The 16,172-nt window shown below is 42.5% G+C and overlaps 1 long non-coding RNA gene across 1 annotated transcript in view; it reads left to right on the top strand.

Moving 5' to 3' along the window:
* LOC138988222 (uncharacterized) overlaps positions 1–16,172 on the top strand; it is a 238,916-nt gene that overhangs the window by 193,143 nt on the left and 29,601 nt on the right. Inside the window, exon 4 of the long non-coding RNA XR_011464508.1 lies at positions 2,799–2,960. This is a non-coding gene — a long non-coding RNA (uncharacterized lncRNA). The remainder of the gene's footprint in view (positions 1–2,798; positions 2,961–16,172) is intronic.

The following is a 16,172-nucleotide window of genomic DNA, read 5'->3' as shown; positions in this document are numbered from 1 at the left end:
ATGACCTTAGTTTTCTCAATGTTGAGTTTTAAGCCAACTCTTTCAGTCTCCTCTTTCACTTTCATCAAAAGGCTCTTTAGTTCTTCTTTGCTTTCTGCCATAAGGGTGGTGTCATCTGCATATCTGAGGTTATTGATATTTCTCACTGCAGTCTTGATTCCAGCTTGTGCTTCATCCAGCCCAGCATTTCTCATGATGTACTCTGCATAGAAGTTAAATAATCAGGGTACATAAAAGGGTGCAAATAAGTTAAATAAGCAAAGTACAGCTTTGACATACTCTTTCTCAATTTGAAACCAGTCTGTTGTTCCATGTAAGCTTCTAACTGTTGCTCCTTGACCTGCATACAGATTTCTCAGGTGGAAGGTAAGGCGGTCTGGTATTCCCATCTCTTGAAGAATTTCCCATAGTTTGTTGTGTCCACATAGTCAAAGGCTTTGGCGTAGTCAGTAAAGCAGTAGATGTTTTTCTGGAACTCTATTGCTTTTTTGATGATTCAACCGATGTTGGCAATTGGATCTCTGGTTCCTCCATCTTTTCTAAATCCAGCTTGAACATCTGGAAGTTCATGGTTCACGTACTGTTGAAGCCTGGCTTGAAGAATTTTGAGCATTACTTTGCTAGAGTGTGAGATGAGTGCAATTGTGCGGTAGTCAGCATTCTTTGGCAGTTTGAGATCATAGATGTTCACTAATCTTATTGTGATGACCACTTCATGACATACGTGACTCAAATAATTATGCTGTACACCTTAAACTTATATAGTGCTGAATGTCAGTTATATCTCAATGAAGCTGGAAGAAAAAGAGGTAATCATAAAGCTAAAAAACACAGGAATTAAAGGAAAGTTTACAAAGTACATGCTAACAAAAGAGACTAAGCAATATTGGTGGTCATTTAGTCACTAAGGGAGAAGGCAATGGCACCCCACTCCAGTGTTCTTGCCTGGAGAATCCCATGGACGGAGTAGCCTGGTAGGCTGCAGTCCATGGGGTCGCAAAGAGTCGGACACAACTGAAGCGACTTAGCAGTAGCAGTTAGTCACTAAGTCGTGTCCGATTCTTGAGACCCCATAGACTGTAGCCTGCCAGGCTCCTCTGTCCATGGGATTTTCCAGGCAAGAATACTGGAGTGATTTGCCATTTCCTTCTCCAGGAGATCTTCCCATCCCAGGAATTTAACCCAGGTCTTCTGCATTGCAGGCAGATTCTTTACCAACTAAGCTACAAGGGAAGCAGTCAGACAAAATGTAATTCAAAGTGAAAAGACACTATCAGACAAAAAAGAATTCAAGGATGAAAAAACGTACTTCATGTTAAGGAGAGTAACAAGTCACTGAAAATATATAGCATTGTGTGCTTTTAATGCACCTGGTAATGTAGCTTTGACAAACAGACAGGTTTGAGGACATAGGTCATAGCATTGCTGATGGTTATAAAACATAAATTAAAACAAAATTGAAAAGAACCTAAAAGCCCATCAACTCATGATTGGCTAAGTATGCTGTGGAATATTAACACTTGGAAGTATTTTGTAACAGAGAATGAGGTCAGTCAATGTGCTAACATAGCTGGCTCTCTAAAAGATATTGTTGTCTGAGAAAGCAACTTTGCAGAAAGATGTGTACAATAATATAAAACCACTTATGTTAACACACACACAATGTTGCTATGTATTTACTTTGGATACAGAAGTCTTTATGTAAATATATAAGAAAAGAATCAGAAAAGAACAGTTACAAAAGACATAACTGTGGTAACTTCTGGGGAGGGGAAAAGAAGTAGACTTGGACTGGGATGCTTAATCAGAAGGGAGTCAAGATTTTATTTGGAACGCTTTCAAAGAGAAATTAATTTTATTATTCCTCATGTTTTGAAAATTTTAAAAAAGATTCCATGATTTCAGAAAGTTTTGAAAGCCCTGTACTAGTTGATGTGTCAAATTGGATGCCTTTGGACGCAAATACCACAAAACCTAATCTAAACGATAAAGCTTGAAAAGTAGTGCAGCTTATATTATTTTGTGTAACAAGATGTTCTGTAGAGGGTTCAGTTCAGTTCAGTTCAGTCGCTCAGTCGTGTCCGACTCTTTGAGACCCCATGAATCGCAGCACGCCAGGCCTCCCTGTCCATCACCAACTCCTGGAGTTCACCCAGACTCATGTCCATCGAGTCAGTGATGCCATCCAGCCATCTCATCCTCTGTCGTCCCCTTCTCCTCCTGACCCAATCCCTCCCAGCATCAGAGTCTTTTCCAATGAGTCAACTCTTTGCATGAGGTGGCCAAAGTACTGGAGTTTTAGCTTTAGCATCAGTCCTTCCAAAGAAATCCCAGGGCTGATCGCCTTCAGAATGGACTGGTTGGATCCCCTTGCAGTCCAATTGAGTACAAAGTTCACCTGTGTCATGGAGGACCCAGATTCTATTAATTTGCTTCAACACATTTTGAAGAAATTTACTTCAAATTCTCTTTGCATCTCTTGAGAATGCTTAATCCTCAGGCTCAAAGCAAGATCATGCCAGCAGTTTCAAGCAACAACATTCATAATAAAATAATAATAAACAACAGTTATATAGTGTTTTCTGCATACAAGTGTTTTACATATGTTAATCCATTTTTTGTTCTCACAACTCTTTTTGCTGATGAGAAAACAGAGGCACTGAAATGTGCAGAATGTTACATAATTATAAGTAGTAGATTCAAATCCAGTCAGTCTGGCACAAGAATATGTGCAATTAATCTCTGTACTTTATATGTTTTCCCTGTGACTTTTTTTTCTTTCTTGTCTTTCCTTGTAGTTTTCTCTAAGAAGAAAGGAAACTTTCCCCAGAAAGACAGCAGACAATTCAACATCTCATTGCAGATGCCCACTCCTGAACCAATAAATTACCCTCAGCCCAAACAGACCACGCCTGGAATAGACGGTGGGGTCACCTGCCCCCAGGGACATTGCTGTATGGGTAAGTGCAGGCACATGAACCAAATCTGGGCCCTCTTTGGACAGAAAAGGGAGCTGAGGGGGCTGATGCTGAAAAGATAACCAGCAGTCTCCAGTGAAGGTAACTTCTATTGGCCCTTTGTAGCTCAATGACTCATTCATTTGAATGCCTGTTATGTTGGGCACACAAGTGAAAATTTCCAGGAAGAATATACGATTTGAATCTTGAGGAGAAGAATCTAGGCTAGAGATAGAGATCTGAGTATTGCCAATGCATAGATAATAATTAAGTCAATAGGATGGAGAGAATTCCCACAGAAGATAGTCTAGAGTTTTGAGAGAAGAGGGTCTAATATGATAAGATTTAGTGTTTGCTAAGATTTACTGTTTCCTTCTTCTATGTTATTAGATTAAAAGTCGTATGATTAAAAAAAAGCTTTAACTGCATCTAGTATACTTAATTGCTATTAATAAAATACCCACTCATTTGTTCATTCATTTAGTTCGTTTATTAGTGTATTTACTTTATTCTAAACATCATAAATAATTTTGTTCTTCACAAATCCAAGATGTTGAAGGGTCCAATAATCACATTTTCATAAAAATAACCTAAAGCTAAATACAAAGCTAGATCCCTAGCTAAATACAAAGGATGAAGTAATATTGCAGCAGAGATGACAACAGAGTTGTATTTGGTACATGTAGCCTATCAACTTTGCCGTAGATGTTTCCTGTACTCATCCATCTTGAAGAGATAACTCCTCAGTGGGTGTTAGTTGGGCTAATCTATGGGAATACCAGACCACCTGACCTGCCTTTTGAGAAATTTGTATGCAGGTCAGGAAGCAACAGTTAGAACTGGACATGGAACAACAGACTGGTTCCAAATAGGAAAAGGAGTACGTCAAGGCTGTATATTGTCACCCTGCTTATCTAACTTATATGCAGAGTACATCATGAGAAACCCTGGGCTGGAAGAAGCACAAGCTGGAATCAAGATTGCCAGGAGAAATATCAATAAGCTCAGATATGCAGATGACACCACCCTTATGGCAAAAAGTGAAGAGGAACTAAAAAGCCTCTTGATGAAGGTGAAAGAGGAGAGTGAAAAAGTTGGCTTAAAACTCAACATTCAGAAAACGAAGATCATAGCATCTGGTCCCATCACTTCATGGGAAATAGATGGGGAAACAGTGGAAACAGTGTCAGACTTTATTTTTTTGGGCTCCAAAATCACTGCAGATGGTGACTGCAGCCATGAAATTAAAAGACGCTTACTCCTTGGAAGGAGATTTATGACCAACCTAGATAGCATATTCAAAAGCAGAGACATTATTTTGCCAACAAAGGTCCATCTAGTCAAGGCTATGGTTTTTCCTGACTGGTCATGTTTGGATGTGAGAGTTGGACTGTGAAGAAAGCTGAGCGCCGAAGAATTGATGCTTTTGAACTGTGGTGTTGGAGAAGACTCTTGAGCGTCCCTTGGACTGCAAGGAGATCCAATCAGTCCATTCTGAAGGAGATCAGCCCTGGGATTTCTTTGGAAGGACTGATGCTAAAGCTGAAACTCCAGTACTTTGGCCACCTCATGCGAAGAGTTAACTCATTGGAAAAGACTTTGATGCTGGGAGGGATTGGGGGCAGGAGGAGAAGGGGACGACAGAGGATGAGATGGCTGGATGGCATCACTGACTCGACGGATGTGAGTCTGAATGAATTCCGGGAGTTGGTGATGGACAGGGAGGCCTGGCGTGCTGCGATTCATGGGGTCTCAAAGAGTCGGACACGACTGAGCGACTGAACTGAACTGAACTGAACAAGCCCCATAGCTCAGTGGTTTAATCCAATAATGGTTTATTTCTGGTTTACACTGTAGTCCAGCTCAGTATGGCAGGGATCAGTTCCTTCCATTCAGCAGCTCCACTAAGACCTTGAGCCCCAAAGTCTGCCCCTGGATCCTCATCATTTGGCTAGGAAATGACAAAAAAGAGAAAGAGCATAGAGAATTGCATAGGAGGTCTTATGGGCCAAGCCTTGGTGTGATAGATACCACTTCTGATCCACATTCTGTTGACTGGGGCTCAGTCACATGATCACAGTGAGTGCAAGGAAGTTTGGGAAATTTAGTTTGTAGCCATGCACCAGGAAGAAGAGGAGAATGGGGTTGGTGGGTACCTGGTTAGTCTCTGACATACAATGGATTGAGTGAAACACTTTTTACCATGTTAAAATGTAATGTTTTTGTTTATTTGGTATTTTTACTGTTTCTCTGCAATATCTTATACTCATTTATGACATCTTTCTTATGTTGTATTCTTCCTTCCTGATTATAGATTGATCATTATTCATATTTCATGCTTTTAATTATTTGGAGTCCTCCCAGTTTTGCTTTTGTAGTCTCTGGGTATTTTCTTCTTTTTTCAGTTTTCTGCCTTTCATATTTTGGACTTGCATTTCAGTCAGAATGCATTTATCTTTCTTCCAGTGCTTCAGTGACATTTTTTTCTGTTTCCTATAGTTTTTACGTATGGATCAGTTATTTCATGAATCATAAAACTTTTAAACCTTGCAGTAAATGGACATTCAAAATACATTATTTGATTAATTAAATAAAACCTCAGACATGCACTCAACTCTTAGAAACACCGTAATGTACTACACTGAGTTCAAAGCAGATAAATTGTATTTAACATTATGAATTGTGGAAATTATAAGCTTGATTTTGAAAAGATTAAATAAATGCTCAGGAACACAATCACTCTTGAGAAACAAGCATTACATACCCATCAACTGGCACTGTTAGCATTTAAAAATTAACCAACATGGTTTTCATGTAATCCTGGCAAGATCAGGTAAAAACCACACCCAGCTGAACCTCGGAGAAACATCCTTGAGCAATTCAAATATATTGATATTATTTTTTCCATTGCTGTCATTACTGTCAAGATCAATGAGGTGCTTAGCGACAGATAAAGCCATAGCTGTTGCAACTAATTGTACCCTTATAGCCTCAAGAAACAAGCCCCAGCAGTGGAGACCAGCATAGTCCCAGGGAGTGACAAGTCCTAACAAGGGCACCTTGGCAGAGCACTCTCTGGGTCCCTCCCTGAAGACAAATCAGTAGCTTGATTAGGTGGGGCTGGGGCCAAGCCTCCCTGGGATGGGGCTGGGGCTGGGCTTGGGCTGGGCCTGGGCCTGGGTGGTGGCAGTCTCTTAAGTGCCGGCTTTCATTGGCTTGGCCACACTCCACTCTATTACTCTACCTAGGTGACTCGACTCAAAGCCAGGTGAAGCAGTTTGGGAACCACAAACAGGGCACCTGGTAATTAGCTACCATTTTATACGAGTGAGTTGTAGGGTCATCAGTCCCCATTTTACAGGCCTGTGTGAGTTCGTGCTGTTACTTCAGTCGTGTCCAGCTCTTTGCGACCCTGTGGACTGTAGCCCACCAGACTCCTCTGTTCATGGGATTCTCCAGACAAGAATACTGGAGTGGGTTGCCAAGCCCTCCTCCAGGGGATCTTCCTGAGCCAGGGATCAAACCCGCATCTCTTATGTTGGCAGGTGGGTTCTTTACCCACTGAACCTCCTGGGAAGTCCTTTAGCAGACCTGTTGGCTCAGTATCAGAACAGCAGGGAGTGGTGGCTGCAGCTCTTCATAGCAGAGCAAGCATGGCAATGTTAGATTTCACTGAAAATTGTGACCCTCATTTGCCCAGTACTTGATCAACATTTGACTACTCACATCATGTCACACAAATGATGTGTAGTATATCTTAGGTTTTTTTTTTAAATTTGTTTAAATGATTTGTTTTATGATTTTCTCTGAAGCCAGAATTAGATTCTTAAGTGCTGTATGAAGAGTTCTAAGCAGGATTAAGTCTAACCTGGCTATTTCATTATCTGCTAGATCTAAGTATGTCTTCCTCATATTGTTCTCATCTCAGAGAAATAATTATTTAGCAATTCCAGGAGGTATTTGTGGAAAAGCAAGGTTTTGGGGGTGGGGATCCTGTGCCAAACAAGTGCCCAAAATGAAAAAGAAGAGTTCATCATTTTATCACCTGTCTCTTGGAAAATATAAACCTTGTTTTCATGTAGCCAGATTTCCTGGAGGCAAATAGGAAACCAGGAAAATCAGATGGAGATGTTAGCAAACAGTTTAACCCTGTGTACCAATCCCTGGGGGAGGGGAGAGTGGGAAGGAGGGAGAGGGAGGGGGAAATGAGGAGAGGGGAGGGGATTATCCTCATGTGCAAGGTGCTTGATCTAGAACAGTGTTTCTTTATGCCATTTCTTTGTAGATGGAGTCTGCCAGCTTGGACTCCTGACTACACAACACAGTCATTCAGCTCCCATTAAACAGGTCATTGCTAAAATGAGCAAAAATAGACATTATTCTGGGTTGAAAAGGGAGAAGAGTTGGAAAATTGAGATTGGTCTTATGGAACTTCAACCACTTGGAAAGCTCAGTGCCAACTCAAAAAGTGTCTTTAAGCAAAATGACGTGAATATGGATGTAAGTCAAGAAGGGCCCAGGATCATGCATCTGCCTTTAAAGGTAAAGTTACAATGTAAGTGACCCAACTTGGTAGAACAACATTCAGAGATGGGGGGCACACCAGAAGGTTAAGTGATTGAGTGGGATATGCAGTAGCTATGGTTGGGCTGCTTTGGGAAATTCTGAGCTTTTTCTTCTGGGGGCTGAGGGTGGGGTTGGGGGTAATGAATCAGGGCTTGGCTAGACAGTCTCTGAGTCTCTTAAATTCTATAGATAGTGCCCAGGGATGGGGAAGCTACATCATGAAAATTTCTGGCTGTCAACATCAGGGTGTTAACTGGTTGCTTTCCCTTTAACACCAATTAAGTGTTCACTTGGATGTTTTAACTTAGGAACCTCTGAAACTTTACTGTTTTAGCGTCATCAAGGTAGTATTTAGCAATTTTGATGCTTTAAGAACCTGGCTCTATTTATGTCTAAAAAGCTTTACAGTGCCTTTTAAAATGTTCTCATTGAAACACTTGAGATTATATCAGCACTACGTATGTCATCCACATGAATATCCCTGGAGTCTCACCGTGAATAATGTGATTAACAAGCATAATGTGTGGCCACCTGGCACATCAGGTGCTTCATCAGCCTGACTCCTCAGCTAACTTCCTGGGAGGCACTGCTGTAAACATCTTCCAAGATGGCCTCCCTCTTGCCTAAGAATTTTCACTGGCAAAGGAGATGAGACTGAGAGGTCCTTCCGACTTTCAAGCCCTATGATGAAGGAACACTAAGGATTTAACATTTTTATTTTGCATAGATCTTTTTGTTTGTAATGGACAGAGGTAAATGTACCCTTTGAGAGAAGACCTTGGGAGGCAACTCAGTCTTTCTGGCTAGCCAATCCCTCTCCTTCTCCAGCCACAGAGGAAGAGGTGGTGGTTGCTGGGGGGAGGAAGAGCATCACAATAACCGCCACCATTTTCTCTAACCTCTGGGCTCACTCTGACCTCCCGGCGTCCTGATGCAGGAGAAGGCAAACCTGTATCCCTAGTCAAAATCTGTCAAAAGAGGTTCTGCTTAGCAAATGAAGATAGATACTCCAACCTCTCCCTAACTCCTTAGATCCTAAGGATAATGTAAACTATGAAGCTGGTCACATTTATAGGGGGCCAGATCCTGGTAGAAAGCAAAGAGGAACTGAAGAGCTTCTTGATGAGGGTGGAAGATGAGAGTGAAAAAGCTGGCTTGAAGCTCAACATTCAAAAAACTAAGATTATGGCATGCAGTCCCATCACTTCATGGCAAATAGAAGGGGAAAAAGTGGAAGCAGTGACAGGTTTTATTTTCTTGGGCACCAAAATCACTGTGGACAGTAACTGCGACCATGAAATTAAAAGACACTTTCTGCTTGGAAGGAAAGCGATGACAAACCTAGACAGAGTATTAAAAAGCAGAGACTTTGCCAACAAAGGTCTGTCTAGTCAAAGCTATGGTTTTTCCAATAGTCAGGTATGGATGTGAGAGTTGGACCATAAAGAAGACTGAGTGCCCAAGAATTGGTGCTTTCCAATTGTGGTACTGGAGAAGACTCGTGGGAGTTCCTTGGATTGTACAGAGATCAAACCAGTCAGTACTAAAGGATATCAACCCTGAATATTCCTTGGAAGGACTGATGATGAAGCTCCAATAATTTGGCCACCTAATGTAAAGAGCCAACTCATTGAAAAAGACCTTGATGCTGGGAAAGATTGAGGGAAGGAGGAAAAGGGGGAGACAGAGGATGAGATGGTTGGATGTCATCACTGACTCAATGGACATTTTGGGACATAGTGAAAGTGAAAGTCACTTAGTCATGTTCGACTCTTTGTGACCCCATGGACTATACTATACAGTTCATGGAATTCTCCAGGCCAGAATACTGGAGTGGGTAGCCTTTCCCTTCTTCAGGGGATCTTCCCAACCCAGGGATTGAACCCAGGTCTGCATCACAAGCGGATTCTTTACCCGCTGGGCCACAATGAAAAGGTCAGTTTTCATTCCAATCCCAAAGAAAAGCAATGCCTAAGAATGTTCTAACTACTGTGCAATTGCACACATCTCACACGCTAGCAAAGTAATGCTCAAAATTCTCCAAGCAAGGCTTTAACAGTACATGAATCATGAACTTCCAGATGTTCAAGCTGGATTTAGAAAAGGCAGAGGAACCAGAGATCAAACTGCCAACATCCATTGGATCATAGAAAAAGCAAGAGAACCAGAAAAACGTCTACTTCTGCTTTATTGATTACAACAAAACCTTTGACTGTGTAGATCACAACAAACTGTGGAAAATTCTTCAAGAGATGGGAATACCAGACCACCTTTCCTGCCTCCTGAGAAATCTATATGCAGGTCAAGAAGCAACATTTAGAACTGGACATGGAACAATGGACTGGTTCCAAATTGGGAAAGGAGTCTGTCATATAAATAAGCTCTATATTATCACTCTGCTTATTTAACTTATATGCAGAGTCAGTCATGCAAAATGCTGGGTTGGATGAAGCACAAACTGGAATCAAGATTGCTGGGAGAAATATAAAAAACCTCAGATAAGCAGATGACACCACCCTTTTGACAGAAAGCAAAGAAGAACTAAAGAGCCTCTTAATGAAAGTAAAAGAGGAGAGTGAAAAAGCTGGCTTAAAACTCAACATTCAAAACACTAAGATCATGGCATTTGGTCCCATCACTTCATGGCAAATAGATGGGGAAACAATGGAAACAGTGACAGACTTTATTTTGGGGGGCTCCAAAATTGCTGCAGATGGTGACTGCAGCCATGAAATTAAAAGACTCCTTGGAAGAAAAGATATGACCAACCTAGAAAGCATATTAAAAAGTAGAGACATAACTTTTGCCAACAGAGGTCCATCTAGTCAAAGTTAATGGTTTTTCCAGTAATCATATGAATGTGAGAGTTGGACTATAAAGAAAGCTGAGCACTGAAGAACTGATGCTTTTGACCTGTGGTGTCAGAGAAGACTCTTGAGAAGCCCTTGAAATGCAAGATCAAACCAGTCCATCCTAAAAGAAATCAGTCCTGAATATTCCTTGGAAGGACTGATGCTGACGCTAAAACTCCAATAATTTGCTACCTGATGTGAAGAGCTGACTCATTGGAAAAGACTCTGATGCTGGACAAGTTTGAAGGCAGGAGGAGAAGGGGATGACAGAGGATGAGATGGTTGGATGGCATCACTGACTCAACAGACATGAATATAAGCAAGCTCTTGGAGTTGATGATGGACAGGGAAGCCTGGTGTGCTGCAGTCCATGGGGTCACAAAGAGTCAGACACAACTCAGCAACTGAACACCAACAACAAATCCTATATGCTGCCATGACAATGTCTGGTTAGAGTTTGGTTCACCAGCCTCCTTTATGGAACATTTCCCCATAGTTCCACCCACTCCCATTCCTATCTTCTACAAAATTCTTCTCACTTCGAATTTAAGGTCAAAAGCTTAGGCTCCCGTTATGATATATTTCATCAAAATGAAAGCAACAACAGCAGCAAAATGTTCAAACCAGCAGCAATAGGTAGTAAGAGTAAGATCACTTCTGGAACAGAGAAGTCAAAGTCACGAAGTTCGCCTTTTTTGCATCATCTGACACAAATTTTCTACTCTTACCCTACCAAAGAACTCTGGTGAGAGTATAACCTTCCATATTTAAAGTTAGTGTTCACTAAGCACTCACTATGTGTCCAGTGTCTACTGGGTTCTCTACCCTCTTTTCCTCTATCGAGTCTCACAGTATCCCTCTGGGGCCTATAAAAAGCATGTTTTATTGGGTTTGCTACTGTATAGATGAGAAAACAGAGGTGCAAGGTGATTGGGGATCTTGCTAAGAGTCGCCATGGCTGACCCTTGGCTCCCCAGATCTGTGAGGCTCCAGGTCTATCCAAGTTCACACTCTTCATTACTACCAGGTGGCACTGAAGTCTCACGAAGTGATACTTTCCATTGGGGGTCATGGAGGTTAAAGTCAGCAACCTGAGAGAGGAAGCTGATGGAGAGTTTGATTTGCAATTCCGATGTTTGTTTCTTGGTTCTTTCTTTCCCCCTTCTACCCAGATGTCTTAACAAAACCAGCTGTGTAATTTCGCCCAGTGCAAAATGAAAATGTGGGCTTCTTCAAAAATTATGAAAAATTTCAAAATGGTGCCTGTGAAGCTGGCTCTTCATCTAGCCCTGATTAAAGTTGGCTATTTCTAGTATTCTGTCTCTAGGACTCTCAAAACCCCATTTGGGAGTACTTTCAGAAGAGTGGCTCCAGGAAGTAGACATCTAGATGGAGATGGAGATATTGCTGAGTGAGCGTTGGTAGTATTTTTTTCTTATGTCCCAGGTCAATGAAACTTATTCATGTTGCCACCATTACTTTGGCAGCAAAGTGATGTTATACACCTTTTAAATCTAAACACTTAAATGTAGTTTTTATTTGTTAATGTGTATATCACCTTGCTGACAAAGATCCATATAGTCATATCTATGGTTTTTCCAGTAGTCCTGTATGGATGTGAGAGTTGGATCATAAAGGCTGTGCACTGAAGAGTTGATGCTTTTGAATTGTGGTGCTAGAGAAAATTCCCGAGAGTCCCTTGCACAGCAAGGAGATCAAACCAGTCAATCCTAAAGGAAATCAACACTGAATATTCATTGGAAGAACTGATGCTGAAGCTGAAACTCCAATACTTTGGCCACTTGATACCAAAAGCCAACTCACTGAAAAAGACTCTCTTGCTGGGAAAGATTGAGGGCAAGAGGAGAAGTGGACAACAGAGTATGAGATGGTTGGATGGCATCATCAACTCAGTGGACCTGAGTCTGACCAAACTCCAGGAGATACTGAAGGACAGGGAAACCTGGCATGCTGCAGTTATGGGGTCACCAACAAATAGTTGACAATAGCTAGGTCAATGGATTCTATAGATGAAATGGGCCAAACTGATGTCTCCCCAATTAGTAAAAACAAACAAACAAAAACCACATCCATTTATTTTATTTAGTTCATGCAAAACAGCTTTGCTTGAGTGAAGAAGGAACATATTTAAGGCACCACCCTAGCTCTGAGTCCTCCTGCATGGCCCAGAAGGTGGCTTAAGTCATGGAGAGGCATTTTCACAAGCAAAGCCCTAGGCAAGAGCCAGGTTCACCTAAGGAAAGACCATTTTTGCCAAGACTGGACCTGGAAAGGGTGTGGCTCCACCAGGTAAGTTGAGCTTCAGGACAGCCTCTAGGCCCAGCATGCAGCTGGGCCAGCATCTCCCCGGGCTGGGCAAACTGGTCAGGGGAGGTTACGGAAGGCCTGAAGAAACACGCAGGAAGACGGATGCCACACATCATCAGGGTGGAGACCCCTAAGGGACTCAGGAAACCAGGGCAGGACCTGGGTGGGGTCAAAGCCACAGGTGATGATCTGTGGGCCTGCAGCTATTAATACTGTTTCATACTGAGGAAGCATTAGAGTGCCAAGCACAGTTCTCTAAGCACTTGAAATGCATTAACAAACTTGGCGGTTCTCAAACTTGAGCATATAGCTGTTAAGACAGATTGCTGAGCTCACTTTCAGGGTTTCTGATTCGGCAGCTCTCTTTCTCTCTTTTTTCTTCCTAAAGCCTCTCCTTTATCCATATCCTGTTTTGGGTCCCTCCCTCTCTGCAATCGCTTCCCTGTCCATGCCAACTCTGAGTTATTTCTCCTCTGAGCCCTTCTATCTCCGAGCATATTGGTTAAGGGAACAACCCAGATCTGGGTTTGAATCCTGGATCTACCACTTTACCAGCTGCTTGGCTGTGCCTGTGCGTGCTCAGTCATGTCTGACTCTTTGCAACCCCATGGACTGTAACCCTCCAGGTTCCTCTGTCCATGGAATTTTCCAGGCAAGAATACTGGAGTGACTTGCCATTTCCTTCTCTGGGGGATCTTCCTGACCCAGGGATCAAACCTGAGCCTCTTGCATCTCCTGCATTGGCAGGCAGATTCTTTACCAGCTGAGCCACTGGAGAAGCCCTTGAGAACAAGTTATTTTATGGCTTCACTTCCAAAATATAAACTCAAAGATAAAATTATTAGGAATTTCAAGACAGCAACTGGTGAGCATTAAACCCCAGGCAAGAGGCCCTTCTGAGCAAGGGGCCTTGAGCAATTGTATGGGTCAAACACCCCTGAAACTGACCCTGGTTGCAAAGGAGAGAACTTACCGCAGCTCAGAGCCAGTGAAGACAGTCTGGGTGTGAGTGGGAGGATCAGGGAGTAGGTTCTGATAGAGATTTGGGCTCCCACTAGATTGGAAAGACTTGTCAACAATCTAATTATCATAGGAGAGAAATGCTCTGAATATTTAATTTTAGCATTCAGCCCAGGTAGGTAGGATAAAGGAACAAAATCTGAAAGTTGGCCCTGTGAGTTGTGCTACCACTCTGAGCTTAGGTACGCATGATTTAGCAAAATATACTCGGTAAGCTCATCCAATTTTAGTCTTCTGGGAAACTATTTTTCTCTTTCCTTTTTTAGTTTCATTAGTAAAAATTTCTTTAGCGAACTGCCCATCTTGATTTGGCTGAGCAAAGAGAACAAGGAATTTTTCCACATTGAGCTGGATAGACAGGGCTTCAATGCCTCTCTGGAGGCCAAGTGCAGGGGGAGGCTGGGGCTGACTCAGCCTAGAAGAGGGGACCAGCACGACTGGACAGGTGGTGTGGCACCCCAGAGACTGGGGACGTATTCCACTGTGGGTGTTGCTCCCGCTGACCTGATGACCATCACAGAAGGACAATGATTTGCAGCCTTCTCAAGCAGGCTACACGTGGGAGAGTATTTTCCCTCCCAGTCATTCTGAGTCTATGCACACACTCATTGATGATCCTGAAGGGCAGTGTGGTAGAGCAGAAAGAATGTGGACTGTCAAAGGAGTCAGACCTAGACCAGAATCACGGCTTTGCTGCTTTTCAATTTCTCCCTCCTTTCTTTCCATCCTTCCTCTCTTTTTTGCTTCTTCCCTTTGCTTGCTTTCCCTCTCCTTCCTCCCCTCATTCCATCAATTCACTCACCAAACATTGATTGAGTTGTTATGCTGGTCTGTGCCAAGTGCTGAGGATACAGTGGTGACCAAGGCAGACACACAATCCCTTCTCTGATGGGACCTGTAGTGGAGAGGCTGTTGAACAGTTATTATAAGGGATGTGTATGTGTGTAATGACAGGCCACCAACCCAGTGTGGTGTGAGGATTTAGCAATGGGGTTTGACCAGGGCAAGGATCATGGGCAAGGTACTCAATGCTCCATTGTCCTCTGCTCTGCTGCTGCTGCTGCTAAGTCGCTTCAGTCGTGTCCAACTCTGTGCGACCCCATAGACGGCAGCCCACCAGGCTCCCCCGTCCCTGGGATTCTCCAGGCAAGAACACTGCAGTGGGTTGCCATTTCCTTCTCCAATGCATGAAAGTGAAAAGTGAAAGTGAAGTCGCTCAGTCGTGTCCGACTCCTAGCGACCCCATGGACTGCAGCCTACCAGGCTCCTCCATCCATGGGATTTTCCAGGCAAGAGTACTGGAGTGGGGTGCCATTGCCTTCTCCGTCCTCTGCTCTAAATAGTGATAATTAATGGGTGTAAAGTGTCCAGCACTGGGCTTGGTCCACAAAGACACTATGACAACTCAAGCCAGCTTTGGGATTCTTCTTGGAGAACTGTTACCACAGGGAGTTTCAAGCCCCGTTCATGGTCATTTCTTAGGTCATTGTCCTAGTTATCTTTTCACCCTGGTGCTGCCTCTCTGGGTCCAGGGTTCCCCAGAAGGCAGAGACAGCAGTTACCCTCTTTCAATCTATAGAGCATCTATAACAACGCCCAGTATGTAGTAATGGCTCAGTAAATGTTTCTGGATGAAAAGGAACTGAAAAATGAAAATGAATCCCAGAGAAAAGACACCAGGCAATCCATAGAATGAGAACATTTTACAGAAAGAAATTAGAACCCATACAGCTGTTCTGATACTATCTTTATGACCTCTAGGGAGAATAAAAACCAACACATATCACACACTTTCTCTTATCGTTTCCTCTGCTATCAGGCACGGAGCATTAATAAAAGAAAGAATATTTAGTTGGGATTTTACTCCAAGGGATCCTTCTTAATTAAGTGGTGAGGCATTAATTAAAAATCTAATTAATCATCATAAGCTGTCACTGCTGTGCTTGACAGTCAGGTGCAGGCTTTCTTACAGACATGAAGTTATAGTAGCTCTGAGTTGTATGTAAAAGAAATAGTCACTAACCTTCCAAATGATGGAGAGTCACCGAGCAGGCCATCCTTCTGTGGGCCTCTTACAGGCTAATATACAGAGATGGACTTACCATGGAGACAGTGAGGCTTGATCTTTGGGCCCCTCACTTTCATAGATCTTATCCAGGTCATGGTATGGGACCTCAGTGTATGTTTCGTTATATATTAACACACACACACACACATATATATACATACATACATAGATTTGGGGGGTGGGGCAAAATTTGCAATGGTAAGATATTTTTATACTCTCTTTCTTAAAGAGGGTGCCTTTAAGCTTCAAGTCAATAAATTTAGATTTCTGCTACTAATAACATGTCTCCTAGAAAAGGTCTAGGGGGTAAGATGAAGCCCAGGTGGAATGACGTTAATAATGAAGATGGTGTTGATGATGATAATGTAGGTGTGACTGTAC

This window comes from Bos mutus, chromosome 6 (genome assembly GCF_027580195.1).
Source record: "Bos mutus isolate GX-2022 chromosome 6, NWIPB_WYAK_1.1, whole genome shotgun sequence".
Classification (NCBI taxonomy): domain Eukaryota; kingdom Metazoa; phylum Chordata; class Mammalia; order Artiodactyla; family Bovidae; genus Bos; species Bos mutus.
This window is presented reverse-complemented; position numbering and strand designations above follow the sequence as displayed.